The 12835-nt window shown below is 50.2% G+C and overlaps 6 non-coding genes across 6 annotated transcripts; all 6 read right to left on the bottom strand.

Annotated features, from left to right (window-relative positions):
- Positions 1-1027: 1027 nt before the first annotated feature.
- On the bottom strand, positions 1028-1219 carry LOC148141265 (U2 spliceosomal RNA). The gene has a single exon (XR_015752617.1). It is a non-coding gene; the product is annotated as a U2 spliceosomal RNA (small nuclear RNA).
- A 1830-nt stretch (positions 1220-3049) lies between these two features.
- LOC148141264 (U2 spliceosomal RNA) lies at positions 3050-3241 on the bottom strand. The gene has a single exon (XR_015752647.1). It is a non-coding gene; the product is annotated as a U2 spliceosomal RNA (small nuclear RNA).
- A 1826-nt stretch (positions 3242-5067) lies between these two features.
- On the bottom strand, positions 5068-5259 carry LOC148141263 (U2 spliceosomal RNA). Its single transcript, XR_015752635.1, has one exon. It is a non-coding gene; the product is annotated as a U2 spliceosomal RNA (small nuclear RNA).
- A 1830-nt stretch (positions 5260-7089) lies between these two features.
- On the bottom strand, positions 7090-7281 carry LOC148141262 (U2 spliceosomal RNA). Its single transcript, XR_015752616.1, has one exon. It is a non-coding gene; the product is annotated as a U2 spliceosomal RNA (small nuclear RNA).
- A 1826-nt stretch (positions 7282-9107) lies between these two features.
- LOC148141261 (U2 spliceosomal RNA) lies at positions 9108-9299 on the bottom strand. Its single transcript, XR_015752615.1, has one exon. It is a non-coding gene; the product is annotated as a U2 spliceosomal RNA (small nuclear RNA).
- Positions 9300-11125: 1826 nt separating this feature from the next.
- On the bottom strand, positions 11126-11317 carry LOC148141260 (U2 spliceosomal RNA). The gene has a single exon (XR_015752624.1). It is a non-coding gene; the product is annotated as a U2 spliceosomal RNA (small nuclear RNA).
- Positions 11318-12835: the final 1518 nt, after the last annotated feature.

Raw genomic sequence — 12835 nt, 5'->3', positions numbered from 1 at the left:
ACCCTTTCTTTATCGTCCACTTTCAATATCCTCTCTACTTGTATCCGACTCTCTGTGTAGAATGGGGAGGGAGCTGATCTCCCTATGTAAACAGGTCACGCTGCAAGTGCACCTCATCGCCACAAGCAGCTCGATTTGACCTCTCCGTTCACATTACTGCAGATTGCTGAGAACATTTGAAGCCGATCCAGTTGACAAACTGACAACTATTTTGCTACTTGCACCACAAATGATGACAAACCATTCCAAATCGTACGGGTGGCACGGTGGCTCAGTGGTTAGTACGGCTGCCTCGTGGCACCAGGGAGCTGAAGTGAGTTCCAGCCTCGGGCGATCGTCTGTGTGAATAATCTTTACGTGCAGGCATAGCCACTAAAGCAGGTTGCTTCCGCGTAGTAGTTTGCGAAGAAACAAACAGAGATGGGGGTTTCACTCTATTCAGGAAACAGACCAAAGCCATTTCTTTCTTGTTCAAGAAAATATTCGGATAAATTTGATGCGTCGGTGGGTGTGGGGAAGGGGTTGTGGGGGCTGATCTGATAGCCATTTGACATTGGCTGAGTTATGGGATCCCACAACCTGATTTGACTGTGTTAAAAATCCCACAACACCAGGTTACAGGCCAACGGGGTTATTTGGAAGTACAGCAGTCACCACCACCCCCGCCGTACCATCGGTGGGATACGTTCCAAGACCGACCGCAGAAGACCGAAACGGCGGATAGGGGCAAACCCATTCATTTAAATTGGAAAGTTACCTTCCTGGCAGCCCCCTGGTTCCAGAATGTTCCCTGTAGCACGTTCGGGCCACGGATAGAGGGGTTACCCTGTCCTGGCTTTCAGCGTGCTGCACCTTCGTCAGGTAACTGCAGAGCAGGATCATAAGACAGAAAACTGGTAACAAAAGATGATAGTTTCATGCAACTGAAAAGACAAGAGATGGAACAATCACTGCAATCAACACGGCAAACTAGCAAAGGCAAGAGATTCACATTCCATTAACCTGCTTTTGAACTTGGCTAGTAGGCATTGGCTGCACCATTCCTGGAAACACTGCAATACCAGGCTGATACATGGAGGGGACAGAGCAAGCCCTTAAGCCATCTCCCTGCTCCAAAAATCCATTTAATACAAACACTCCCACGTTCGGGAGATATCAGCGATTAAACTGATAAGAACAGAAACTACACATATTCCGAGCCAAAAGGCCGAGAAGCGATAGCACATTAATACTCCAACGGTGGGGGTCATATTTGCCGACTATCCTTTCCATCAGTTTGATGATATTCAAAGTTCGTTTATTCCCTTACCGTGTCCCTTCCAAGATTTCCGACCAGATCGGAAGATCACTTTGCAGCAGTCGCAGTGCTTTCCCCGTGGTTTTCTGTCCATCTGTTACCTAGCCGCGTAGATCGCGCTGACGACCAATCAGATGGCACGGGCCGGAGCCGCCATGGAAGCGCACGTCAGGTCGACTGCAGAGAGGTTTCTCCCGCTGATCGGGGACAGCAGCAGGGTCATTCTCCCGGTGATCGGGGACAGCAGCAGCGGCGGCGGCGGCGGCAGGGTCATTTCCCCGGCATCTACAAGATTCACCAGAATTCCTCAGGCAGCAACCTTCCAAACCCATGGCCAACACAGCCTTGAGGGATGACGGCAGCAGATCCGTGGGAACACCACCATTCGCAAGTTCTTTCCCGAGGCACTCGCTGTCCTGAATTGCAAATATATCGTTGTTCCTCCGGTGTCACTGGGTCAAAATCTGGAATCCCCGCCCAAACAGCATCGCGGGGCTACCGACAGCACATGGACTGCAGCGGTGCGAGAGAGCAGCTCACCACCAGGGTGATCTCGGGATGGGCAAGAAATGTTGGCCTTGACAGAAAGATCCTATTCATTTCCTCCCCTTGTGTTCGTGTCGCTTGCCCATTGATGCGAATCATTGTTTCCCTCACGTACAGGATTCGCTCCTTGGCATTCCACATCAATCTGAAAAGTTGTGAAAAGTGAATTACGTCCGTGCACCCTTTCTTTATCGTCCACTTTCAATATCCTCTCTACTTGTATCCGACTCTCTGTGTAGAATGGGGAGGGAGCTGATCTCCCTATGTAAACAGGTCACGCTGCAAGTGCACCTCATCGCCACAAGCAGCTCGATTTGACCTCTCCGTTCACATTACTGCAGATTGCGGAGAACATTTGAAGCCGATCCAGTTGACAAACTGACAACTATTTTGCTACTTGCACCACAAATGATGACAAACCATTCCAAATCGTACGGGTGGCACGGTGGCTCAGTGGTTAGTACGGCTGCCTCGTGGCACCAGGGAGCTGAAGTGAGTTCCAGCCTCGGGCGATCGTCTGTGTGAATAATCTTTACGTGCAGGCATAGCCACTAAAGCAGGTTGCTTCCGCGTAGTAGTTTGCGAAGAAACAAACAGAGATGGGGGTTTCACTCTATTCAGGAAACAGACCAAAGCCATTTCTTTCTTGTTCAAGAAAATATTCGGATAAATTTGATGCGTCGGTGGGTGTGGGGAAGGGATTGTGGGGGCTGATCTGATAGCCATTTGACATTGGCTGAGTTATGGGATCCCACAACCTGATTTGACTGTGTTAAAAATCCCACAACACCAGGTTACAGCTCAACGGGGTTATTTGGAAGTACAGCAGTCACCACCACCCCCGCCGTACCATCGGTGGGATACGTTCCAAGACCGACCGCAGAAGACCGAAACGGCGGATAGGGGCAAACCCATTCATTTAAATTGGAAAGTTACCTTCCTGGCAGCCCCCTGGTTCCAGAATGTTCCCTGTAGCACGTTCGGGCCGCGGATATGGGGGTTACCCTGTCCTGGCTTTCAGCGTGCTGCACCTTCGTCAGGTAACTGCAGAGCAGGATCATAAGACAGAAAACTGGTAACAAAAGATGATAGTTTCATGCAACTGAAAAGACAATAGATGGAACAATCACTGCAATCAACACGGCAAACTAGCAAAGGCAAGAGATTCACATTCCATTAACCTGCTTTTGAACTTGGCTAGTAGGCATTGGCTGCACCATTCCTGGAAACACTGCAATACCAGGCTGATACATGGAGGGGACAGAGCAAGCCCTTAAGCCATCTCCCTGCTCCAAAAATCCATTTAATACAAACACTCCCACGTTCGGGAGATATCAGCGATTAAACTGATAAGAACAGAAACTACACATATTCCAAGCCAAAAGGCCGAGAAGCGATAGCACATTAATACTCCAACGGTGGGGGTCATATTTGCCGACTATCCTTTCCATCAGCTTGATGATATTCAAAGTTCGTTTATTCCCTTACCGTGTACCTTCCAAGATTTCCGACCAGATCGGAAGATCACTTTGCAGCAGTCGCTGTGCTTTCCCCGTGGTTTTCTGTCCATCTGTTACCTAGCCGCGCAGATCGCGCTGACGACCAATCAGATGGCACGGGCCGGAGCCGCCATGGAAGCGCACGTCAGGTCGACTGCAGAGAGGTTTCTCCCGCTGATCGGGGACAGCAGCAGGGTCATTCTCCCGCTGATCGGGGACAGCAGCAGCAGCGGCGGCGGCAGGGTCATTTCCCCGGCATCTACAAGATTCACCAGAATTCCTCGGGCAGCAACCTTCCAAACCCATGGCCAACACAGCCTTGAGGGATGACGGCAGCAGATCCGTGGGAACACCACCATTCGCAAGTTCTTTCCCGAGGCACTCGCTGTCCTGAATTGCAAATATATCGTTGTTCCTCCGGTGTCACTGGGTCAAAATCTGGAATCCCCGCCCAAACAGCATCGCGGGGCTACCGACAGCACATGGACTGCAGCGGTTCGATGAGCAGCTCACCACCAGGGTGATCTCGGGATGGGCAAGAAATGTTGGCCTTGACAGAAAGATCCTATTCATTTCCTCCCCTTGTGTTCGTGTCGCTCGCCCATAAATGCGAATCATTGTTTCCCTCACGTACAGGATTCGCTCCTTGGCATTCCACATCAATCTGAAAAGTTGTGAAAAGTGAATTACGTCCGTGCACCCTTTCTTTATCGTCCACTTTCAATATCCTCTCTACTTGTATCCGACTCTCTGTGTAGAATGGGGAGGGAGCTGATCTCCCTATGTAAACAGGTCACGCTGCAAGCGCACCTCATCGCCACAAGCAGCTCGATTTGACCTCTCCGTTCACATTACTGCAGATTGCTGAGAACATTTGAAGCCGATCCAGTTGACAAACTGACAACTATTTTGCTACTTGCACCACAAACGATGACAAACCATTCCAAATCGTACGGGTGGCATTGTGGCTCAGTGGTTAGTACGGCTGCCTCGTGGCACCAGGGAGCTGAAGTGAGTTCCAGCCTCGGGCGATCGTCTGTGTGAATAATCTTTACGTGCAGACATAGCCACTAAAGCAGGTTGCTTCCGTATAGTAGTTTGCGAAGAAACAAACAGAGATGGGGGTTTCACTCTATTCAGGAAACAGACCAAAGCCATTTCTTTCTTGTTCAAGAAAATATTCGGATAAATTTGATGCGTCGGTGGGTGTGGGGAAGGGATTGTGGGGGCTGATCTGATAGCCATTTGACATTGGCTGAGTTATGGGATCCCACAACCTGATTTGACTGTGTTAAAAATCCCACAACACCAGGTTACAGCTCAACGGGGTTATTTGGAAGTACAGCAGTCACCACCACCCCCGCCGTACCATCGGTGGGATACGTTCCAAGACCGACCGCAGAAGACCGAAACGGCGGATAGGGGCAAACCCATTCATTTAAATTGGAAAGTTACCTTCCTGGCAGCCCCCTGGTTCCAGAATGTTCCCTGTAGCACGTTCGGGCCGCGGATATGGGGGTTACCCTGTCCTGGCTTTCAGCGTGCTGCACCTTCGTCAGGTAACTGCAGAGCAGGATCATAAGACAGAAAACTGGTAACAAAAGATGATAGTTTCATGCAACTGAAAAGACAATAGATGGAACAATCACTGCAATCAACACGGCAAACTAGCAAAGGCAAGAGATTCACATTCCATTAACCTGCTTTTGAACTTGGCTAGTAGGCATTGGCTGCACCATTCCTGGAAACACTGCAATACCAGGCTGATACATGGAGGGGACAGAGCAAGCCCTTAAGCCATCTCCCTGCTCCAAAAATCCATTTAATACAAACACTCCCACGTTCGGGAGATATCAGCGATTAAACTGATAAGAACAGAAACTACACATATTCCAAGCCAAAAGGCCGAGAAGCGATAGCACATTAATACTCCAACGGTGGGGGTCATATTTGCCGACTATCCTTTCCATCAGCTTGATGATATTCAAAGTTCGTTTATTCCCTTACCGTGTACCTTCCAAGATTTCCGACCAGATCGGAAGATCACTTTGCAGCAGTCGCTGTGCTTTCCCCGTGGTTTTCTGTCCATCTGTTACCTAGCCGCGCAGATCGCGCTGACGACCAATCAGATGGCACGGGCCGGAGCCGCCATGGAAGCGCACGTCAGGTCGACTGCAGAGAGGTTTCTCCCGCTGATCGGGGACAGCAGCAGGGTCATTCTCCCGCTGATCGGGGACAGCAGCAGCGGCGGCGGCGGCGGCAGGGTCATTTCCCCGGCATCTACAAGATTCACCAGAATTCCTCAGGCAGCAACCTTCCAAACCCATGGCCAACACAGCCTTGAGGGATGACGGCAGCAGATCCGTGGGAACACCACCATTCGCAAGTTCTTTCCCGAGGCACTCGCTGTCCTGAATTGCAAATATATCGTTGTTCCTCCGGTGTCACTGGGTCAAAATCTGGAATCCCCGCCCAAACAGCATCGCGGGGCTACCGACAGCACATGGACTGCAGCGGTTCGAGAGAGCAGCTCACCACCAGGGTGATCTCGGGATGGGCAAGAAATGTTGGCCTTGACAGAAAGATCCTATTCATTTCCTCCCCTTGTGTTCGTGTCGCTCGCCCATAAATGCGAATCATTGTTTCCCTCACGTACAGGATTCGCTCCTTGGCATTCCACATCAATCTGAAAAGTTGTGAAAAGTGAATTACGTCCGTGCACCCTTTCTTTATCGTCCACTTTCAATATCCTCTCTACTTGTATCCGACTCTCTGTGTAGAATGGGGAGGGAGCTGATCTCCCTATGTAAACAGGTCACGCTGCAAGCGCACCTCATCGCCACAAGCAGCTCGATTTGACCTCTCCGTTCACATTACTGCAGATTGCTGAGAACATTTGAAGCCGATCCAGTTGACAAACTGACAACTATTTTGCTACTTGCACCACAAACGATGACAAACCATTCCAAATCGTACGGGTGGCATTGTGGCTCAGTGGTTAGTACGGCTGCCTCGTGGCACCAGGGAGCTGAAGTGAGTTCCAGCCTCGGGCGATCGTCTGTGTGAATAATCTTTACGTGCAGACATAGCCACTAAAGCAGGTTGCTTCCGTATAGTAGTTTGCGAAGAAACAAACAGAGATGGGGGTTTCACTCTATTCAGGAAACAGACCAAAGCCATTTCTTTCTTGTTCAAGAAAATATTCGGATAAATTTGATGCGTCGGTGGGTGTGGGGAAGGGATTGTGGGGGCTGATCTGATAGCCATTTGACATTGGCTGAGTTATGGGATCCCACAACCTGATTTGACTGTGTTAAAAATCCCACAACACCAGGTTACAGCTCAACGGGGTTATTTGGAAGTACAGCAGTCACCACCACCCCCGCCGTACCATCGGTGGGATACGTTCCAAGACCGACCGCAGAAGACCGAAACGGCGGATAGGGGCAAACCCATTCATTTAAATTGGAAAGTTACCTTCCTGGCAGCCCCCTGGTTCCAGAATGTTCCCTGTAGCACGTTCGGGCCGCGGATATGGGGGTTACCCTGTCCTGGCTTTCAGCGTGCTGCACCTTCGTCAGGTAACTGCAGAGCAGGATCATAAGACAGAAAACTGGTAACAAAAGATGATAGTTTCATGCAACTGAAAAGACAATAGATGGAACAATCACTGCAATCAACACGGCAAACTAGCAAAGGCAAGAGATTCACATTCCATTAACCTGCTTTTGAACTTGGCTAGTAGGCATTGGCTGCACCATTCCTGGAAACACTGCAATACCAGGCTGATACATGGAGGGGACAGAGCAAGCCCTTAAGCCATCTCCCTGCTCCAAAAATCCATTTAATACAAACACTCCCACGTTCGGGAGATATCAGCGATTAAACTGATAAGAACAGAAACTACACATATTCCGAGCCAAAAGGCCGAGAAGCGATAGCACATTAATACTCCAACGGTGGGGGTCATATTTGCCGACTATCCTTTCCATCAGCTTGATGATATTCAAAGTTCGTTTATTCCCTTACCGTGTACCTTCCAAGATTTCCGACCAGATCGGAAGATCACTTTGCAGCAGTCGCTGTGCTTTCCCCGTGGTTTTCTGTCCATCTGTTACCTAGCCGCGCAGATCGCGCTGACGACCAATCAGATGGCACGGGCCGGAGCCGCCATGGAAGCGCACGTCAGGTCGACTGCAGAGAGGTTTCTCCCGCTGATCGGGGACAGCAGCAGGGTCATTCTCCCGCTGATCGGGGACAGCAGCAGCAGCGGCGGCGGCAGGGTCATTTCCCCGGCATCTACAAGATTCACCAGAATTCCTCGGGCAGCAACCTTCCAAACCCATGGCCAACACAGCCTTGAGGGATGACGGCAGCAGATCCGTGGGAACACCACCATTCGCAAGTTCTTTCCCGAGGCACTCGCTGTCCTGAATTGCAAATATATCGTTGTTCCTCCGGTGTCACTGGGTCAAAATCTGGAATCCCCGCCCAAACAGCATCGCGGGGCTACCGACAGCACATGGACTGCAGCGGTTCGATGAGCAGCTCACCACCAGGGTGATCTCGGGATGGGCAAGAAATGTTGGCCTTGACAGAAAGATCCTATTCATTTCCTCCCCTTGTGTTCGTGTCGCTCGCCCATAAATGCGAATCATTGTTTCCCTCACGTACAGGATTCGCTCCTTGGCATTCCACATCAATCTGAAAAGTTGTGAAAAGTGAATTACGTCCGTGCACCCTTTCTTTATCGTCCACTTTCAATATCCTCTCTACTTGTATCCGACTCTCTGTGTAGAATGGGGAGGGAGCTGATCTCCCTATGTAAACAGGTCACGCTGCAAGCGCACCTCATCGCCACAAGCAGCTCGATTTGACCTCTCCGTTCACATTACTGCAGATTGCTGAGAACATTTGAAGCCGATCCAGTTGACAAACTGACAACTATTTTGCTACTTGCACCACAAACGATGACAAACCATTCCAAATCGTACGGGTGGCATTGTGGCTCAGTGGTTAGTACGGCTGCCTCGTGGCACCAGGGAGCTGAAGTGAGTTCCAGCCTCGGGCGATCGTCTGTGTGAATAATCTTTACGTGCAGACATAGCCACTAAAGCAGGTTGCTTCCGTATAGTAGTTTGCGAAGAAACAAACAGAGATGGGGGTTTCACTCTATTCAGGAAACAGACCAAAGCCATTTCTTTCTTGTTCAAGAAAATATTCGGATAAATTTGATGCGTCGGTGGGTGTGGGGAAGGGATTGTGGGGGCTGATCTGATAGCCATTTGACATTGGCTGAGTTATGGGATCCCACAACCTGATTTGACTGTGTTAAAAATCCCACAACACCAGGTTACAGCTCAACGGGGTTATTTGGAAGTACAGCAGTCACCACCACCCCCGCCGTACCATCGGTGGGATACGTTCCAAGACCGACCGCAGAAGACCGAAACGGCGGATAGGGGCAAACCCATTCATTTAAATTGGAAAGTTACCTTCCTGGCAGCCCCCTGGTTCCAGAATGTTCCCTGTAGCACGTTCGGGCCGCGGATATGGGGGTTACCCTGTCCTGGCTTTCAGCGTGCTGCACCTTCGTCAGGTAACTGCAGAGCAGGATCATAAGACAGAAAACTGGTAACAAAAGATGATAGTTTCATGCAACTGAAAAGACAATAGATGGAACAATCACTGCAATCAACACGGCAAACTAGCAAAGGCAAGAGATTCACATTCCATTAACCTGCTTTTGAACTTGGCTAGTAGGCATTGGCTGCACCATTCCTGGAAACACTGCAATACCAGGCTGATACATGGAGGGGACAGAGCAAGCCCTTAAGCCATCTCCCTGCTCCAAAAATCCATTTAATACAAACACTCCCACGTTCGGGAGATATCAGCGATTAAACTGATAAGAACAGAAACTACACATATTCCGAGCCAAAAGGCCGAGAAGCGATAGCACATTAATACTCCAACGGTGGGGGTCATATTTGCCGACTATCCTTTCCATCAGCTTGATGATATTCAAAGTTCGTTTATTCCCTTACCGTGTACCTTCCAAGATTTCCGACCAGATCGGAAGATCACTTTGCAGCAGTCGCTGTGCTTTCCCCGTGGTTTTCTGTCCATCTGTTACCTAGCCGCGCAGATCGCGCTGACGACCAATCAGATGGCACGGGCCGGAGCCGCCATGGAAGCGCACGTCAGGTCGACTGCAGAGAGGTTTCTCCCGCTGATCGGGGACAGCAGCAGGGTCATTCTCCCGCTGATCGGGGACAGCAGCAGCAGCGGCGGCGGCAGGGTCATTTCCCCGGCATCTACAAGATTCACCAGAATTCCTCGGGCAGCAACCTTCCAAACCCATGGCCAACACAGCCTTGAGGGATGACGGCAGCAGATCCGTGGGAACACCACCATTCGCAAGTTCTTTCCCGAGGCACTCGCTGTCCTGAATTGCAAATATATCGTTGTTCCTCCGGTGTCACTGGGTCAAAATCTGGAATCCCCGCCCAAACAGCATCGCGGGGCTACCGACAGCACATGGACTGCAGCGGTTCGATGAGCAGCTCACCACCAGGGTGATCTCGGGATGGGCAAGAAATGTTGGCCTTGACAGAAAGATCCTATTCATTTCCTCCCCTTGTGTTCGTGTCGCTCGCCCATAAATGCGAATCATTGTTTCCCTCACGTACAGGATTCGCTCCTTGGCATTCCACATCAATCTGAAAAGTTGTGAAAAGTGAATTACGTCCGTGCACCCTTTCTTTATCGTCCACTTTCAATATCCTCTCTACTTGTATCCGACTCTCTGTGTAGAATGGGGAGGGAGCTGATCTCCCTATGTAAACAGGTCACGCTGCAAGCGCACCTCATCGCCACAAGCAGCTCGATTTGACCTCTCCGTTCACATTACTGCAGATTGCTGAGAACATTTGAAGCCGATCCAGTTGACAAACTGACAACTATTTTGCTACTTGCACCACAAACGATGACAAACCATTCCAAATCGTACGGGTGGCATTGTGGCTCAGTGGTTAGTACGGCTGCCTCGTGGCACCAGGGAGCTGAAGTGAGTTCCAGCCTCGGGCGATCGTCTGTGTGAATAATCTTTACGTGCAGACATAGCCACTAAAGCAGGTTGCTTCCGTATAGTAGTTTGCGAAGAAACAAACAGAGATGGGGGTTTCACTCTATTCAGGAAACAGACCAAAGCCATTTCTTTCTTGTTCAAGAAAATATTCGGATAAATTTGATGCGTCGGTGGGTGTGGGGAAGGGATTGTGGGGGCTGATCTGATAGCCATTTGACATTGGCTGAGTTATGGGATCCCACAACCTGATTTGACTGTGTTAAAAATCCCACAACACCAGGTTACAGCTCAACGGGGTTATTTGGAAGTACAGCAGTCACCACCACCCCCGCCGTACCATCGGTGGGATACGTTCCAAGACCGACCGCAGAAGACCGAAACGGCGGATAGGGGCAAACCCATTCATTTAAATTGGAAAGTTACCTTCCTGGCAGCCCCCTGGTTCCAGAATGTTCCCTGTAGCACGTTCGGGCCGCGGATATGGGGGTTACCCTGTCCTGGCTTTCAGCGTGCTGCACCTTCGTCAGGTAACTGCAGAGCAGGATCATAAGACAGAAAACTGGTAACAAAAGATGATAGTTTCATGCAACTGAAAAGACAATAGATGGAACAATCACTGCAATCAACACGGCAAACTAGCAAAGGCAAGAGATTCACATTCCATTAACCTGCTTTTGAACTTGGCTAGTAGGCATTGGCTGCACCATTCCTGGAAACACTGCAATACCAGGCTGATACATGGAGGGGACAGAGCAAGCCCTTAAGCCATCTCCCTGCTCCAAAAATCCATTTAATACAAACACTCCCACGTTCGGGAGATATCAGCGATTAAACTGATAAGAACAGAAACTACACATATTCCAAGCCAAAAGGCCGAGAAGCGATAGCACATTAATACTCCAACGGTGGGGGTCATATTTGCCGACTATCCTTTCCATCAGCTTGATGATATTCAAAGTTCGTTTATTCCCTTACCGTGTACCTTCCAAGATTTCCGACCAGATCGGAAGATCACTTTGCAGCAGTCGCTGTGCTTTCCCCGTGGTTTTCTGTCCATCTGTTACCTAGCCGCGCAGATCGCGCTGACGACCAATCAGATGGCACGGGCCGGAGCCGCCATGGAAGCGCACGTCAGGTCGACTGCAGAGAGGTTTCTCCCGCTGATCGGGGACAGCAGCAGGGTCATTCTCCCGCTGATCGGGGACAGCAGCAGCGGCGGCGGCGGCGGCAGGGTCATTTCCCCGGCATCTACAAGATTCACCAGAATTCCTCAGGCAGCAACCTTCCAAACCCATGGCCAACACAGCCTTGAGGGATGACGGCAGCAGATCCGTGGGAACACCACCATTCGCAAGTTCTTTCCCGAGGCACTCGCTGTCCTGAATTGCAAATATATCGTTGTTCCTCCGGTGTCACTGGGTCAAAATCTGGAATCCCCGCCCAAACAGCATCGCGGGGCTACCGACAGCACATGGACTGCAGCGGTTCGAGAGAGCAGCTCACCACCAGGGTGATCTCGGGATGGGCAAGAAATGTTGGCCTTGACAGAAAGATCCTATTCATTTCCTCCCCTTGTGTTCGTGTCGCTCGCCCATAAATGCGAATCATTGTTTCCCTCACGTACAGGATTCGCTCCTTGGCATTCCACATCAATCTGAAAAGTTGTGAAAAGTGAATTACGTCCGTGCACCCTTTCTTTATCGTCCACTTTCAATATCCTCTCTACTTGTATCCGACTCTCTGTGTAGAATGGGGAGGGAGCTGATCTCCCTATGTAAACAGGTCACGCTGCAAGCGCACCTCATCGCCACAAGCAGCTCGATTTGACCTCTCCGTTCACATTACTGCAGATTGCTGAGAACATTTGAAGCCGATCCAGTTGACAAACTGACAACTATTTTGCTACTTGCACCACAAACGATGACAAACCATTCCAAATCGTACGGGTGGCATTGTGGCTCAGTGGTTAGTACAGCTGCCTCGTGGCACCAGGGAGCTGAAGTGAGTTCCAGCCTCGGGCGATCGTCTGTGTGAATAATCTTTACGTGCAGACATAGCCACTAAAGCAGGTTGCTTCCGTATAGTAGTTTGCGAAGAAACAAACAGAGATGGGGGTTTCACTCTATTCAGGAAACAGACCAAAGCCATTTCTTTCTTGTTCAAGAAAATATTCGGATAAATTTGATGCGTCGGTGGGTGTGGGGAAGGGATTGTGGGGGCTGATCTGATAGCCATTTGACATTGGCTGAGTTATGGGATCCCACAACCTGATTTGACTGTGTTAAAAATCCCACAACACCAGGTTACAGCTCAACGGGGTTATTTGGAAGTACAGCAGTCACCACCACCCCCGCCGTACCATCGGTGGGATACGTTCCAAGACCGACCGCAGAAGACCGAAAC

The sequence above is a fragment of the Chiloscyllium plagiosum genome, unplaced genomic scaffold (assembly GCF_037043375.1).
Source record: "Chiloscyllium plagiosum isolate Xiang-an unplaced genomic scaffold, Cpla_swu_hap1 HiC_scaffold_33, whole genome shotgun sequence".
In the NCBI taxonomy this organism is placed as follows: domain Eukaryota; kingdom Metazoa; phylum Chordata; class Chondrichthyes; order Orectolobiformes; family Hemiscylliidae; genus Chiloscyllium; species Chiloscyllium plagiosum.
Note: the sequence above shows the minus strand (reverse complement) of the source record. Positions and strands in the feature narration are given on the sequence as shown.